Source organism: Sus scrofa, chromosome 6 (assembly GCF_054392235.1).
Source record: "Sus scrofa isolate SSC_HxYL_T2T_F1_AM1 chromosome 6, Sscrofa_HxYL_maternal_Yorkshire_Landrace_v2.0, whole genome shotgun sequence".
NCBI classification, from domain to species: Eukaryota; Metazoa; Chordata; class Mammalia; order Artiodactyla; family Suidae; genus Sus; species Sus scrofa.
The window spans coordinates 96,477,565-96,495,193 of record NC_139388.1 but is presented as its reverse complement, the minus strand read 5'-3'; the positions used below and the strand labels follow the sequence as shown (position 1 = coordinate 96,495,193).

At 41.8% G+C, this 17,629-nt stretch overlaps 1 protein-coding gene across 4 annotated transcripts in view; it reads right to left on the bottom strand.

The window, feature by feature from the left end:
* The window catches only part of AGO1 (argonaute RISC component 1), a 54,947-nt gene extending 41,243 nt beyond the window's left edge, over positions 1-13,704 (bottom strand). For 3 of the 4 annotated variants that reach the window (XR_014804825.1, XR_014804826.1, XM_084958181.1), the window contains exon 1: positions 13,568-13,704. The gene's annotated coding sequence lies outside the window, so the exon portion shown is untranslated. The remainder of the gene's footprint in view (positions 1-13,567) is intronic. The other variant, XM_084958183.1, reaches the window with a different exon arrangement.
* Positions 13,705-17,629: the final 3,925 nt, after the last annotated feature.

Sequence of the window (17,629 nt, the reverse complement as noted above, 5' to 3'; positions counted from 1 at the left end):
ATCCAAGAGCCTCTGCTGTGTGGGAACAGAGCCTAGGTCTCACCACTCATATACCTTCTCTAAACCTCAGAGCTTCCTGGCCTGAAAACAATAGGAATGGCCTAGGGAAAAAAACTATCTCAATCTATATTTTCCTTTAAAAAAATATATTTAAAACAGCCTAGAAACAATGAAATCAAGATAGTATATTAGACATAAAATAAATTGTATACCCTGCTGTAAAGAAATGAATCACAACACCTCCTGCATGTACCATTTCTTTTTATCTATGATAAAATGTTTTGTTTTGCTTTTGCTTTTCAGGGCCACACCTAAAAAGATTAGGGGTTGAATTGGAGCTACAGCTGCCAACCTACGCCACAGCCGCAGCAACATCAGACCTGAGCTGCATCTGTGACCTACACCACAGCTCACAGCAATGCCAGATCCTTAACCCACCGAGCAAGGCCAGGGATCGAACCCACAACCTCATGGTTCCTAGTCGGATTCGCTTCCACTGCACCACGATGGGAACTCCTAAAATGTATTTCTGATATATTTCAGGACACAATTTTAAAAATCAGAAATCATGAACAATGGAATTAATAAATGTCAGTATTTTTAAAAAATTTTTGAAAATTGGTAGACTTTTAAAAATTATATCACTGACATACACAAAGTGCACATATATAAAATGTTTAAGTAATCAAGTCTAACATATATCAACCTGTGAAACCATTATCACAATCAAGGCAGTGAACCTATTTATCACCCCCGATTTTAAAACTCATCACAGAGATTTAATAAATATAAGGGAATTTTTTATGTAACTATAGACTAGTGAATTTGATACCCAGTAAAATTTTGTTTCATACTTTTTTCATTAAAAAATACAAAACAAGGAATAAAAAATTAGAACTGAGCAACAATTAAGGAGGACACTGAGACAGTTATTAAAAATTACCAAAGAAGAGTTCCTACTGTGACACAATGGGTTAGGAATCCGACTGCAGTGACATGGGTAGCTGTGGACGCCTGGTGCAGTGAGTTAAAGGATCCGGCGTTGTCATAGCTGTGGTGTAAGCGGCAGATGCGGCTCAGATTCAATCCCTGGCCTGGGAACTTCCATATGCTGTGGGTGCAGCCATAAAAAAAAAAAAAAATACCAAAGAATATCTGACTCAAAAGGTTTACTGTCTAATATTCCTAACCATTCCTAAAAGAGATTAATTCTGTTCTATGTTATATAAATGGTTCAAGAATGTGAGAGCGGAGTTCCAATCGTGCCTCAGGGGTAACGAACCCAACTTGTATCTATGAAGATGCAAGTTCCATCCCTGGCCTTGCTTAGTGGGGTAAGAATCCGGTGTTGCTGTAAGCTGTAGTGTAAGTCACAGACACAGCTCAGATCTGGCATTGCTGTGGCTGTGGCGTACGCCAGCACCTGCAGCTCTGATTCAGCCCTTAGCCTGGGAACTTCCACATGCCACACATATGGCCCTAAAAAGAAAAAAACAGAAAAAAAAAATGAGAGAAAGGGAAAATTTCCCAATTCGTTCACAATAGCAGATAGACACCCACTTATTTCATCATATGATGTTATAAGAATAGATCTCAGGAATATGGATGCAGAAATCAAAACTCAAATACTAGACTACAGAATTCCCTAAGAGATTAAAATTATGATAGTAGGAATTCCCATAGTGGTGTAGTGGAAACGAATCCGACTAGGAACCATGGGGTTGAGGGTTCGATCCCTGGCCTCACTCAGTGGGTTAAAGGATCCTGTATTGCCTTGAGCTGTGGTGTAGGTCAAAGACGCTGCTCAGATCCCGCATTGCTGTGGCTATGTTGTAGGCCAGTGGCTACAGTTCCGATTCTACTCCTAGCCTGAGAACTTCCATATGCTACGGATGTGGCCCTAAAAAGCAAAAAAAAAGTCATGATAGTAACAACTAACATTATTAAGAATTTACTTAATAAAGCAATAGGTAAATAACCAGCACAGGTAGGTATTATTATTAAAAATGAAAACACAGGAGTTCCTGTCATGGCTCAGTGGTTAACAAATCCGACTAGGACCCATGAGGTAGCGGGTTCGATCTCTGGCCTTGCTCACTGGGTTAAGGATCTGGCATTGCCGTGAGCTGTGGTGTAGGTCGCAGACACGGCTCAGATCCCGCATTGCTGTGGTTGTGGCTTAGGCCGGTGGCTACAGCTCCGATTAGACCCCTAGCCTGGGAGCCTCCATATGCCTCGGGAGTGGCCCTAGAAAAGGCAAAAAGACAAAAAAAAGAAAAAGAAAGAAAACACAGAGAGGATAAGTAACTTTCCCAAGATCACACAGCTTGCAACAAGCAGAGGGAGAACATGAACCCAGGCCGATGGTTCCAAGGTCAACACTTTTAAGCAAAACACTATATGACACTATTATTAAAAGAACAGCATGTGAGTTCCCATGTTGGCGCAGTGGTGGCAAGTCCGACTAGTGTCCATGAGGGTTATGAATCTGACTGCAGTGGCATGGGTAAGTGTGGAGGCACAGGTTCGATCCCCAGCCTGGTGCCCTAGGTTAAAGGATCCAGCATTGCTGTGGCTGTGGCATAGGCCAGCAGCTTTGGCTCTGATTCAACCCCTGGTCTAGGAACTTCCATGTGCCGTGGGTGCAGCTCTAAAAAGCTAAAAAATAAATCTTTTTAATTAAAAAAAAAGAATAGCATGTTACACGCATAAGGGTAACTCAGGGATGGTTCAAAAATAAATATATTAGTATAATATACCATATATGTAGGTTTATAAAAATAAACATGATAATTGTAATAAAGTTTTTGATAAATTTTAATTCCCATTCTTAATAAATTAAAATCAATCATCTTTAACTAAAAAACAGAATACCTATGTTTAGCTAGTAGAGAAGCAGCAGATATTTTCCCTTTTTTTTTGGCTTTTTAGGGCCGCACCTGCGGCATATGGAAGTTCCCAGGCTAGGGGTCGAATCAGAGCTACAGCTGCCAGCTTACACCACAGCCACAGCAACACCAGATGTGAGCCACATCTTCGACCTACACCACAGCTCACAGCAACGCAGGATCCTTAACCCACTGAGCAAGGCCAGAGATAGAACCCGCATCCTTATGGATATTAGTAGGATTCGTTTCCGCTGCACCACAACGGGAACTCCAAGTTATTTTCCTTTTAAAAAGAGGAATAGGGAGTTCCCATCGTGGCACAGTTGTTAGCGAATCCGACTAGGAACCATGAGGTTGCGGGTTCGATCCCTGCCCTTGCTCAGTGGGTTAAGGGTCCAGCGTTGCTGTGAGCTGTGGTGTAGGTTGCAGATGTGGCTCAGATCCTGCGTTGCTGTGGCTCTGGTGTAGGCTGGCAGCTACAGCTCCGATTTCTTTTCTTTTCTTTTCTTTTTGGCAATGCCCATGGCATGCAGAAGTTCCTGGGCCAAGGCTCAAACTTGCACCATAGCAGTAACCAGAGCCACAGCAGTGACAATGCTAGATCCTTAACCCACTGAGCCACCAGGGAACTCCAGCTCAAGCCTTTTTATATGTCTTATTGATTTTTACAGATTTTCTCGTAGATGACAAGCATCCCTCGTTATATTTATTTCTAAGTATTTTATTTTATTTTATTTTTTTGCTTTTCAGGGCCATACCTGTGGCATATGGTGGTTCCCAGGCTAGGGGTCAAATCAGAGCTGTAGCCGCCAGCCACAGCCATGGCAATGCGGAATCTGAGCTGCGTCTGTGACCTACACCACATGGCAATGCCAGATCCTTAACCCACTGAGTGAGGCCAGGGATTGAACCCGCAACCTCATGGTTCCAAGTCAGGTTCATTTCCACTCCACCATGATGGAAACTCCTATTTCTAAGTATTTTATTATTATTATTATTTTTTTTTTGTCTTTTTGCCATTTCTTGGGCCGCTCCTGCAGCATATGGAGGTTCCCAGGTTAGGGGTCTAATCGGAGCTGTAGTGGACAGCACAAACAATCATTTCCATGCAATTTTGAGTATGACAAAGGCAAGCATGGGTGCCATGGGAACTAAGAGGAGATAAGTCTAACCCAGTCTGGGGTAATCAGGGTAGGTTTCCTAGCAGAGATACCTACTTAAACAGGCCCGGGAGGATGAGCAGGAATTAGCCAGGCAAAGGAAGGATAGGAGAAAGGCATACTAAGCAGCATTAGCTGAGAGCATGAAGGTGAGAAACCGCACTTACATCAAGAACTATCGGTAGTACTATCCTATCGTAAAGAATGAAGCAAGAAACTTTGAGAAGGAGCTAGAGAAAGTATACCATTCACAAATCTGCACACGCTCTCCCCAGCCTACACCAGGGGAGGGGCAGCAGGGGGAGAGATGGGAGGAGCTGTCCCTGGTTCTGACATCCAAGGCAGAATTTCAGTGTAGTTCCCCCCAAGCTGGACCTGACCCAAATCAAGCTTATTTCCTTGGGTCTTTTGCAGCACACATGGAAGCTCCAAAACCCTAGACTTCAGCTCAAAGAATGGGAGAGTCCTTTGAACAGGCTGGCCCTGAGCGTGTTAGAGAATTTTAGGAACATCCACATCTAGGAACACAACTCTAAGATACTGAAGTATACCCAAGTATGCCTAGGAAAGACATCCTCTTTAAAATAAAAGTAGAGGAGCTCCCATTGTGGCGCAGTGGTTAACGAATCCGACTAGGAACCATGAGGTTGTGGGTTCGGTCCCTGCCCTTGCTCAGTGGGTTAACAATCCGGCGTTGCTGTGAGCTGTGGTGTAGGTCGCAGACTCGGCTCGGATCGATCCCGCGTTGCTGTGGCTCTGGCATGGGCCAGCAGCTACAGCTCCGATTCGACCCCTAGCCTGGGAACCTCCATATGCCGCGGGAGCGGCCCAAAGAAATAGCAAAACGACAAAAATAAATAAATAAATAAATAAAATAAAATAAAATAAAATAAAAGTAGATGTAGATCTATTATACCAAATGAACCCCAAAGATGGCAGTCAACCTGTGATGTCCTATCTTGACCACTTAATGTAAACTAACAACTCAGCTTTCAACCTAGAATCTATCTGTGCAGATGTTACCAAGCTACTGATTAGTGCAATGGGGCAGAAGAAACTCTTACTATCTTATTAACGCACAATGGAGCTCATTGGAAAAATATTTATAACAAATATTAATGCACCAAGGAAAAGGAGAATCTGCACAAGTAGGACCACGTAGTTATCATTCATTCATAAGAAAGTTAATGTAGAATAATAATTCTATATCTATTAATTAAAAATTTTTATTACATACTTGATCAAAATACTGTGATGGAACTGGAACACTAGCATTTATACACGTATGATATGTTGGAAAGCAATTTGGCAATTTTTATCAACAGCCATAACAATGTTTCTGCTCTTTGACTTATAATATTCCACCCAGTTACATACTGAAACACTTGCAACCAAACCTAGGTCAAATCTCAACTCTACCACATGTTAACAAGTGATATGCACAAGGCAGAGTCCCATTATTAATTGTAATTTCCCCATCTGTAAGAATCTCAGAGCTGTAGGAGGATTAAATAAATTAATGAACTGCAAAAGCCAAGCACAAAGCTTAGCATTTATAAGTGCTGAATAATTCCCATTACCCTCTGCTCTGCCACTGGGGCAGGTCCCTGATTCCTTTTCTTTCCATATCATCTCACTAATTTTTATGGCTTTACCTTCCTTTATTCTTTTAAAAACAGTAAATAAAGGAGTTCTTGTTGTGGCTCAGTGGAAATGAATCTGACTTGTATCCATGAGGACACAGGTTCGATCCCTGGTCTTGCTCAGTGGGTTAAGGATCCAGCATTGCTGTGAGCTGTGGTGTAGGTCACAGATGCGGCTTGGATCCCATGTTGCTGTGGCTATGGTGTAGGCTGGCAGCTACAGCTCCAATTAGACCCCTAGCAAGGGAACCTCCATATGCTGCGGGTATGGTCCTAAAAAGACAAAAAAATAAAAATAAAAATAGTAAATAAAAATTAAAAATTCAGAAGAAAGCAAATTAGCCACACCCTTTAAAAGACAGATACTTATATCCCTATTCCCTCCTAGGTTGGACTCCAGGAGCCAACCCCTGACAGGTATCTGGCTTGAGCAAATAGGAGGTTGGTGGTGTCATATCCTGAATCGTCAGAGGATTGAAAACACTAGAGAAGCAGGTTTAGCAAGAAAGACAATGAGTGTGATTTTCAAAATATTGAGCTTGAGTGCCTGCAAGATATCCTAGTACAGATTTCTCATACATGGTATGGAACCAAAAAAAGATGTTACACTTCCATATTTGAGAAGTTCCCACTGTGGCACAGTGGGTTAAGAATCCGACTGTAATAGCTCAGGTTGCTGTGGAGGTGTGGGTTCAATACCCAGCCCAGAAGTTGGGTTAACGGATCTTCAGTTGCCGCAATTGCTGCATAGGTCTCAGCTGTGGCTCACGCTTAATCCCCAGCCTGGGAACTTCCATATGCCAAGGTTGTGGCCATGACATTTTTTCTAAAAATCCATATGTGAAAGTTAACAAGCATACTGAGTATCTGAAGCCATGAGCATCAATGAGAACTCTCAAAGGTGTGTTGCATGGAGAGTAAACAGCAAAGACAAAACCCTAAGAAATAACACTTAACTCATGTCCTCCCATCAAGATGGTAATAAAATCAAGTGTATTCTACCTCTTTCAATCCTCTTACTCTTATATAGTCCAGTAACCACTAATCTTACCTGGATAACTGCAACATCCTCCTAACTCCCAACATCTAGTCTTGCACTCTCAGATGCCTTCTCTAATTGCATCTAGAGTGATCTTCCCAAATAAAAATATATATACATTCATTCAATGTTTACTAAATGCCTACAAAGCAGTGAACAAAGCAGGCATATATGTTCCTTATCCTCACGAAGATTACAGTGACACAGACAATAAAAAAAAAAAAAAACCCTTATGGTTCAGTGTAAACAAATACAACTAGTATCCATGAGAATGTGGGTTCGATCCCTGGCCTCGCTCAGTGGGCAACAATACAGTGTTGCTGTGAGCTGTGGTGTGGATCACAGATCTGGTGTTGCTGTGGCTGTGGCTGTGACAGGCAGCTGTGGCTCTGATTTGACCCCTAGCCTGGGAACTTCCATATGCCACAGGTGCAGCACTAAAAAGAACAAAAAAAGAAAGAAAAAGATCATTTATTTCAAAGTAAGTGCTCTGAAGGAAAAGAAAAGACTGCTGTAACATAGAATAAGAGAACATCTGCAGATGATAACTATTTGATATCAGTTGTCAGGAAGATGGAGGTATTTCACTAGTAGGACAGAACTAAAACACTGATCATCAACACATAAGTTGGGAGGTGGGGTGATCAGAGTTAAAGTGTTGTAAAGATCCTTGTATTGTTTAGGACAGGGATAAAGGTGTTGGCTTACTTTAGACTTTTTTTTTTTTTTTTCTAGAGCCGCTCCCTTGGCATGTGGAGATTCCCAGGCTAGGGGTTGAATGGGCTCTAGCTGCCGGCCTATGCCACAGCCACAGCAACTCGGGATCTGAGCCGCATCTTCGACCTACGCCACAGCTCACGGCAACGCCAGATCGTTAACCCACTGATCAAGGCCAGGGATCGAAGCTGCAACCTCATGGTGGCTCAGTGGATTTGTTAACCACTGAGCCACGACGGGAACTCCCTCACTTTAGACTTTGATAAACATACATAAAACTTCAAAAAGCTATTAAAAGAGTAGAAATAGATTAGAAAAGAATAGAAACAACTTTCAAGCCATTAGCTGAATATCTCTAGAATAATTAAAGAAATTGAGTCAGTAATTAAAAATCTTCCCACAAAAGAAAAATATATCAAATGGTTTACAGAGGAGTTCTGCCAAACATTCAAGGAATAACATTTCAATCTTATGCAAAATTTTCCAGAGAACAGAATATAGAATACTCCCCAAGTCAGTACAATCTTGATTCCAAAACAAACAAGGACTAGGAGTTCCCATCGTGGCTCAGCGGAAAAGAATCTGACTAGTATCCAAGAGGATGCAGGTTCAATCCCTCGCCTCACATGGTGGGTTAAGGATCTGGCATTGCTATGAGGTCTGGTGTAGACTGAGAACACGGCTCAGATCTGACATTTCTGTGGCTTTGGCATATGTCACTGTCTACAGCTCCAATTCGACCCCTAGCCTGGGAATCTCCATATGCCACAGGTATGGCCCTAAAAAGACCAAAAAAAAAAAAAAGGACTATTACAAGCTAGTCTCATGCATGAATAAGGATGTAAAAAATAAACAAAATAATAGGAAGCTAAATGTAATACGTACTGCTTAATATCTGTATATACTATATAGATACAGTTATATATCCTGACCAAGTTGAACTTACTTCAAGAAAGCAAAGTGTTTAACATCAGAAAATCCGTAAATGTCAGGTTAAAGAACAAAAAAACAGTATGACCAGCTAACAGATGCAGAAAAAAAATCACCTAATGAAATTCAACACCTACGTATTGGGTGTTTTTTTGTTTTGTTTTGTTGGCTTCACCTACAGCATGTGAAAGTTCCTGGGCCAGGGATCAAACCCGTGCCACAGTGGCAACCAGAGCCACAGCAGTGACAACACCAGATCCTTAACCCGCTGCACTACAAGAGAACTCCAGCACCTATTTACGATTTAAAAAAAACCAAAACTCTAGCCAGCACAGTGAGGGAAAAAAAAAAAAACCAAAAGACTAGAAAAGAAGAAAAAACAAGGTTGTTATTCACAGATGATATGACTACCTAAAGTGAAAACCCCAAATAACCTATAGACAAATTATTGTATATAAAATAAGAGCAAGACTGATGAATAAGAGATTAATAATCTTTAAAATCCACCAAGTTAAAAATATAATTTACAATAATAATAGAAATAACAAGTCACAGAAAGATAAATCTGAAAAAAGCTATGCGAGACCTACACGGAAAAAAGTTATAAAAATTCTATTGAAAAACATTTAAAAAGACGTAAAATGGAAAGGAGAGAAAAACTGTCCCTAGATAGCAACAGATATATTTATTGGACAGGAGCAGATATAAATGTACTTTCAAATTCATCTACAAATTAGTTATGTTGTGAGCCACATGGGAAGTCCTCAAATTCATCTACAAATTAAATGCAATCATAATAAAAGTTCCAACAGGTTTGTGTGAATTTGTGTGTAAATAACTTGATAAGCCCATTTTAAAGTGTTTATAGATGAACAAAAGCCCAAAGAATAACAAAGACACTTATGAAGAAAAATAATAAGGTGGAGGAATTTGTCCTATCAGATATCAAATCTCATTACACAACTGTGGTAATTAAGACAGTAAGGTGGTGGCCTCGGGTTAAATAAATCAGCTGGTATAACAGAATACAGAGTCTGGAAACAGACCTGTACACGCATGGAAACAATGCTGGTATGATAGAGGTAGCATTGCAGATCACTGGGCAAAGAATAAACTAATCAATAATGGAACTGAGGAGTTCCTGTTGTGGCCCCATGGGTTAAGGACTTGTGTGGCTGGGGTTGCTTCGGAGGTGAAGGTTCGATCCCCAGCCCAGAAGAGTGGGTTAAAGGATCAGGTGGTTGCTGCAGCTGTGAAGTAGGTCACAGCTTTGGGTCAGATTCAACCCCTGGCCTGGGAACTTCCATATGCTATGCACGTAACCATAAAATTACAAAAAAAAAAAAAAAAAAAAAAAGAACTGGGACAACTGATTATCTATAGAGGAAAAGATAAAACTGAAAACCTTCCTCACTTTGTAAAATCAATTCCTGTGAAAAGTAAGCCTTGAAGGAAAAAATATAAGCAACTTGAGATGGAGAAGAATTTCTTAAGTGCAACATTCTAACCAAAAATATATTAACCATTAAAAAAAGACTATTAGGAGTTCCCGTCGTGGCGCAGTGGTTAACGAATCCGACTAAGAACCATGAGGTTGCGGGTTCCATCTCTGCCCTTGCTCAGTGGGTTAACCATCCGGCGTTGCCGTGAGCTGTGGTGTAGGTTGCAGACGCAGCTCGGATCCCGCGTTGCTGTGGCTCTGGCATCGGCCAGGGGCTACAGCTCCGATTCGACCCCTCGCCTGGGAACCTCCATATGCCGTGGGAGCGGCCCAAAGAAATAGCAAAAAGACAAAAAAAAAAGACTACTAATTTGGAGTCCCTGCTGTGGCACAACGGGATCGGCCACATCTTGGAAACGGTGGGACAAAAGTTCAATCCCTGGCCCGGCACAGTGGGTTAAGGATCCAACATTGCTGCAGCTGCAACTTAGGTCACAACTGCAGCTCGGATCTGATCCCATGCTGAGGATCTCTATGCTGCAGGGCAGCCAAAAAAGACTACAAATTTAACTAGATTAAAATTAAGAACATGGAATTCCCTTCATGGCTCAGCAGTCAACGAATCTGACTAGCATCCATGAGGACACCGGTTCAATGGATTAAGGATCTGGCATTGTTGTGAGCTGTGGTGTAGGTCACAGATGTGGCTTGGACCTGCATTGCTGTGGTTGTGACGTAGGCCAGCAGCTATAGCTCCAACTGGACCCCTAGCCTGGGAACCTCCATATGCCATGGTTGTGGCCCTAAAATAACAAAAAAATAAAAAATATATAAAATTAAGAACTCAAGTTCATCAAAACACAATATAAAGAGAGTGAAGACAAGGCAAAACATACATAATATGTATAATCATTAAATTACGTAAGTATCCAACATATTAAGAACTCCTACAAATCAATAAGAAAAACAGACATTTTTAAAGGCAAAAGTAATGAACAGCCATATCATAGAAGAGGGAACAGGAAGAATGAAAAATCATATTTTAAAAGTTCAGGAGTTCCCGTCGTGGCGCAGTGGTTAACGAATCCGACTGGGAACCATGAGGTTGCGGGTTCGGTCCCTGTCCTTGCTCAGTGGGTTAACGATCCGGCGTTGCTGTGAGCTGTGGTGTAGGTTGCAGACGCGGCTCGGATCCCGTGTTGCTATGGCTCTGGCGTAGGCCAGTGACTACAGCTCCGATTTGACCCCTAGCCTGGGAACCTCCATATGCCGCGGGAGTGGCCCGAAGAAATAACAAAAAGACCAAAAAAAAAAAAAAAAAGTTCAATTTCATTATTTATTAGGAAAATACAAAGTAGGACTGTGGTGAGACATGAATTTCACCCACCAAAGATGGTAAAAATTGGCTTAGTGGTTAATGAACCCGACTAGCATCTATGAGGACTTGGGTTCAATCCTTGTCCTCACTCAGTGGGTTAAGGATCCAGCGTTGACATGGGCTGTGGTGTAGGTCACAGACACAGCTCGAATCTGGCATTGCTGTGGCTGTAGTGTAGGCCAGCCACAACTATAGCTCTGATTCAACCCCTAGCCTGGGAACTTCCATATGCCATGGGTGTGGCCCTAAAAAGACAAAAAAAAAAAAAAAAAAAAAAAGATGGTAAAAATTAAGGGCGTAGAATAACAAGAACTCATGATACTGATATTGTTGGTGAAAGAGTGTAAAGTGATAAAACAAACATACTATTTTGTAAAGTGAAAATGTAAATACAACCCAGCTATTTAGGTCCAGAGAAACTTCTGCTTCTGGCAAGAGGAGATATGCATAAGAGTGTTCTTAATAGCACTGTTTGTAATAGCAAAATATTGAAAACAATACTAACACTGTCCATAATAGAACTGATAATAGAATTGATACAATCTCAGAAACATGACACTGAGTGACAAAACAAGGTGCAAATGAATGCATACAATGTGGCTCTAATTATATAAAATTGAAAAATATGCAGAAGTGGAGTTCCCATTATGGCTCAGCAGTTAACGTACCCCACCAGCACCCGTGAGGACGAGGGTTCGATCCCTGGCCTTGCTCAGTGGGTTAAGGATCCGGCGTTGCTGTGAGCTATGGTGTAGCGCAGACGCAGCACAGATTCCACATTGCTGTGGCTGTGGCACAGGCCAGCGTCTACGGTTCCGATTAGACCCCTAGCCTGGGAACCTCCATATGCCATGGGTGCAGCCCTAAAAAGACAAAAAAACAAATAAAAAGTAAACTGTATGATTTAAAGATAAAAATATATGTATTAAACAATACAGAAAAGCAAAGGGACAGTAAATCCAAAGTTCAAGAAGGTAGTTACATCTGAGAGGGAAAATAATGGGACTGGAACGTAAAGGAACACAACTCAAAAGGTAAAGGTAAAAAAGAAAAAAAAAACAAAAAACAGAGTTTCCCATTGTGGCTCAGTGGGTGAAAAACCCAACACAGCGTCCGTGAGGATTTGAGTTTGACCCCTGGTCTCGCTCAAGGGGTTAAGGATCAGGTGTTGCTGCAAGCCGCATAGGTCACAGACGCAGCTTGGAGCTGGCATGGCTGTGGTTATGGCATAGGCTTGCAGCTACAGCTCTGATTCAACTCCTAGCCAGAGAACTTCCATATGCCTTGGGTGCGGCCATTGAAAACAAAAACAAAAACAAAAACAAAAAACCTCCACAAAGGTAAAAGTAATATTCTTGTTCTCTTTTTTTTTTTTTTTTTTTTTTTTGTCTTTTTGCCTTTTCTAGGGCTGCTCCCACAGCATATGGAGGTTCCCAGGCTAGGGGTCAAATTGGAGCTACTTCTGCCAGCCTACACCACAGCCACAGCAAAGCATGATCGGAGCCGCTTCTGTGACCTACACCACAGGTCACTGAAATGCCAGATCCTTAACCCACTGAGTGAGGCCAGGGATCAAACCCTCAATCTCATGGTTCCTAGTTGGATTCGGTTCCGCTGTGCCAGGACGGGAACTCCCCCATCTTGCAGAATTTTTGAAAATACACAATCCCCCTCCACTCACTCTAGAAAATTCGTTGTTGTTTTCTTTTTTTAAGGGCTGCACCCATGGCACATGGAGGTTCCCAGGCTAGGGGTGGAATCAGAGCTGTAGCTGCCGGCCTACGCAGGATCCCAGTGGTGTCTGCAACCTACACGACAGCTCACAGCACGCCAGATCCTTAATCCACTGAGTAAGGCCAGGGATCGAACCTCCGTCCTTATGGATGCTAGTCAGATTCGTGGCTTCCTCTGAGCCACCTCAGGAACTCTTAAAATCCCTCATTATTGATGGCAGACATTTCCGGGCTGGCAAAGTCACTGCATGGATTAGACTACAGAACCCCAAAGTGAGTACCAATCCTTTTTTTTTTTTTTTACATTAGCAGTTAAGGCCTCAGGGTTTTAGTCCAAAAGCGCTAGACCTCTTAACAAACTGTGTGACCTGACATTACCCAATACCTCCAACAAAAACTACTGACCACCGGCCATGTGGCAGGGGATCATGTGGGAAAGGGGTAATTTGGTGATAAGTACGAAATATTCCTATCCCTCCAAGAGTTCATAGTTGAATCAGGAGACCAATGAGGGAAAAAAAAATTACCACAGCCCCCCCCACTCACTCACCCACGGGTCGTTCCCCACCCTCTCGAGCCCATTTTCCACACATCTTCAAAATATTATTTCAAAGTGAACACAGGCTTAAATCACTTACCTGTTTAAAGTCCTTCCATGGCGCCTCTGCGACCTCCAGATCAAAGGCCACCGAGTTCTGGAAGGCCTCGGGCAGCCCCGCCGCACGTGCTTCAAGGGGCTCCATCTCACCATGGCGGCCGCTCGGGTCTCCACTCTGATTGGTGAGCGTGGAGGTAGGACTGAACATGCGCAGCCGAGCCCCTCCCATCACCCCTAATTTCAGGTCCCGAGGGCTGCAGAGAGCTTGCCTTCTTGCCAACCACTCCCTCCCCATTCTAGTGAGGTTTAATTGACATTCGATAAATTGCAAGTGGGTAATATGATGAGTTTTGACATAAGTATAGTGTATATACTTTTATATATACACATAAGTTTTGTATCATCGCAATCCAGACCCTTAACATCTTTCACCCTCAAAATTTTCCTCCTGCCCCTTGGTAATACTGCCTTTTGTCTCTTCTTGCCGTCCCCTCCTGCAACCACAAATCTGCTTTCTGTTGCCATAGGTTAGTTTCATTTCTTAATATTTTATATAACCAGAATAAATTCTTTTTTTTTTTTTGCTGTTTCTTTATCTCACCATAAATATACTGAGAGTCACCCATGTTGCTGTATGTGTCAGTGGTGCATCGTAGTCTATTATGTGTCTATTAGGTGGATATATGTTTATTCACTCACATGTTGGTGGGCATTTGGTTGCTTTCAGTTTTGAGGCCATTATAAATAAAGTTGCTATGAACATTTGTTTACAAATCTTTTGGCCAGTTGTTTGGGTAAACATCCAGCAGTCAAATGGCTGGGACTTATAGTAGGTGTGCATAACTTTTAAATAACTTAAGGAACTTTTTATTGTTTTGTTTTGTTTTGTCTTTTTACGGCTACACCTGTGGCATATGGAAGTTCCCAGGCTAGGGGTCTAATAGGAGTTCCAGCTGGCCTATGCTACAGCCACTGCATTGCCAGATCCTGAGCTGCATCCACAACCTACACCGCAGCTTGTGGCAACGCTGGATCCTTAAGCCACTGAGTAAGGCCAGGGATGGTACCTGCATCCTTATGGATACTAGTTGTGTTCTTAACCCACTGAGGCATAATGACAACTCCTTAAGGAACTTTCAAAAAAGTAGCCAAACTGTTTTCCAAAGTGATTGCCTCATTCTCACCATAAGTGTATGAGAAATTCATTTGTTCCACATCCTCCTGAACAGTTGGTACCCACAGTCTTTTTAATTTTAGTCCTTCCAGTGGGAGGATGGTGGTATCTCATCATGGTTTCAATTACACTTTCCTAATGATAAATGATGTTAAGTATCTTTTCAAGTGTTTATTTGCCATTTGTGTAGTTTCTTAGGTGAAATGTCTAGTCATATCTGTCAATCATTTTTAAATTGTGCTATTTACCCTCTTAAGTTGTAGGAATTCTTCATATAGTCTAGTCTAGATAAAGTTCTTTACCAGATGTACATTTTGAAAATATTTTTTCAGATTATGGCTTGCCTCTTCATTTTCTTTTTTCCTTTTTTTTTTTTTTTTTTTTTTTTGGTCTTTTTTGCCTTTTCTAGGGCCACTCCGACGGCATATGGAGGTTCCCAGGCTAAGGGTTTAGTCAGAGCTGTAGCCACCGGCCTATGCCAGAGCCACAGAAACATGGAATCCAAGCCATGTCTTTGAAGTACACCACAGCTCACGGCAACACCGGATCGTTAACCCACTGAGCAAGGGCAGGGACCGAACCCACAACCTCATGGTTCCTAGTCGGATTCGTTAACCACTGTGCCACCACAGGAACTCCCTATAATAAGTCTTAAAATCAGGTAGTGCATTATTTATCTACTGCTGCATAACAAATTACCACAAATTTGGAGGCTTAAAACAACATACATTTATTATCTCTCAGTTTCTGTGGGTTAAGTTTTGAGCCATGGCTTAGCCAGATCATCTGCTTAGCATATCACAGGCTACAATCAAAGTGTAGGCCATGCTGGGTTCTCTTTTGGAGGCTTAATCAGGGAAAAAACTCTCCATCTCCAACATTTGTCATTTGGTTCATAGCAGCTATCTACAAGAGCTCCCTTTTTTTGTTGGCTAGCAGCTGGGGGCTACCCTCAGCTCCTAGAGCCCGCTTAGACATCTCAACACAGCCAGTAAAGAGAGGTAGAGGACTTTCTAGTGAGTCTGCTAACAAGATAAAATCTTTTGTCTTTTTTTAGGGGTGGGGTGCCCCACCTGCAACATATGGAGATTTCCAGGCTAGGGGTTGATTTAGAGCTGTAGCCGCTGGCCTATGCCACAGCCACAGCAATGCCAGATCCAAGCCATGACTGATATCTACACCACAGCTCACAGCAAAGCTGGATCCTTAACCCACTGATCGAGGCCAGGGATCAAACCTCATCCTCATGGTTACTAGTCAGATTCATTCCCACTGAGCCAGGATAGGAACTCCAAAACAGAATATTATATAAATTAACATAATCACAAAGTCACATCCCATTTGCCATTTTTTGTTAGAAGCACAGGCCTTGTCCACACTGAAGAGGAGGGGATTATACAAAGGACTTAACACCAGGAGTTGGGGATCATGGGGCCATTTTAGACTCCATCCGCCACAGAAAGTATAAGTTCTAAACACGTTTTTCTTTTCAAAGTTGTTTTCAGCGATTCCAGGTCCTTTCAATTTCCATGTAAATTTTAGAATTAGCAATAATGTTTTACCAAAAAGCTTGCTGAAGTTTTGATTGGAATTAATCTATAGATCAATTTGGGTACAAATAACACCTTAACACTATCAAGCTTTCCGATCCATGATCATAGTGCATCTCTTCATTTTTGTGGGTCTTCTTTAATTTCTGTTATCAATGTTTTCTACCTTCCAATGTGCAGATCTTGCATATTTTTACAAATTTATTCCTAAACACCTTTTATTTATTTATTTATTTGGCTGCACCTGGGGCACATGGAAGTTCCCAGACCAGGGATTGAACTCATACCACAGCAGTGAGAATGTTGGATTCTTACCGACAGGGAACTCCCAACACTTTTTATTTTCAATGCTATTCAAATAGGATTTAAATTTTTTCCATTTTATTCTAAAGTGCTTAATCAATGAATTTGGAAAAGTAGATTTTGGAAAAGTAGACTGAGTGGAAAACCAAGGTTGTCCTGTGCTTGCTGTGACTAGGAAGGCAAACATGTTAAGGGAAATATTACACACCTGTTTGCCTGCACTTCTAAGCAAGTCCTCTTATCTAAGTCTTAGCAGCAACAAAGCTGACATCTTGCTCTTCCTCCAACTATCTGATATCTATGGCTATTTTTCAGTTGGTTCTCAACTGCTGTAAGGAAAGGAGTATGATTTATTAACCCCCTAAAACCTCAACGTCTCCTCCATCTGACTGCTGAAACCCACTTGTATTTCAAAACTCAGTTCAAGGCTTCCTGTGTTCATGACAACTTCCTGACATTCCCTCCCCAGTGTCCCTGCTTGCACTTCCTGTGATGCATGTGGCAACATTAGCTGCTCTCCTTTGTCAATACGACCTTCTCCTTCCTCCTCCTTTTTTTTTTTCTAGAAATGTAAAAGTCCCAAAAGCACAAAGAAAAACCATACTTATCTTTGAAACCTCACTGCTTAACACAATGTCAGGCAGGCAATAGGTATTCGACAAATGTTTGCCTAATAAATTATTATGACCGCAAAATGACATGACTTCAGTCTTGAAAAAGGATAACTTTGTTGTGTAATAGTTGATGAAATATATGCATTAAGATTATATAAAGATATATGCGGAGTTCCCGTCATGGCTCAGTGGTTAACGAATCCGACTAGGATCCATGAGTATGTGGGTTCAATCCCTGGCCTCGCTCAGTGGGTTAAGGATCCAGCGTTGCCTTGAGTTGTGGTGTAGGTCACAGACATGGCTTGGATCCCACGCTGCTGTGGCTGTGGTGTAGGCTGGAAGCTACAGCTCTGATTTGACCCCTAGCCTGGGAACTTCCATATGCTGTGGGTGCAGCCCTAAAAAGCAAAAAATAAAAATAAATAAAATAAAAATATGTATGTCTTGAAAAATGATCTGTA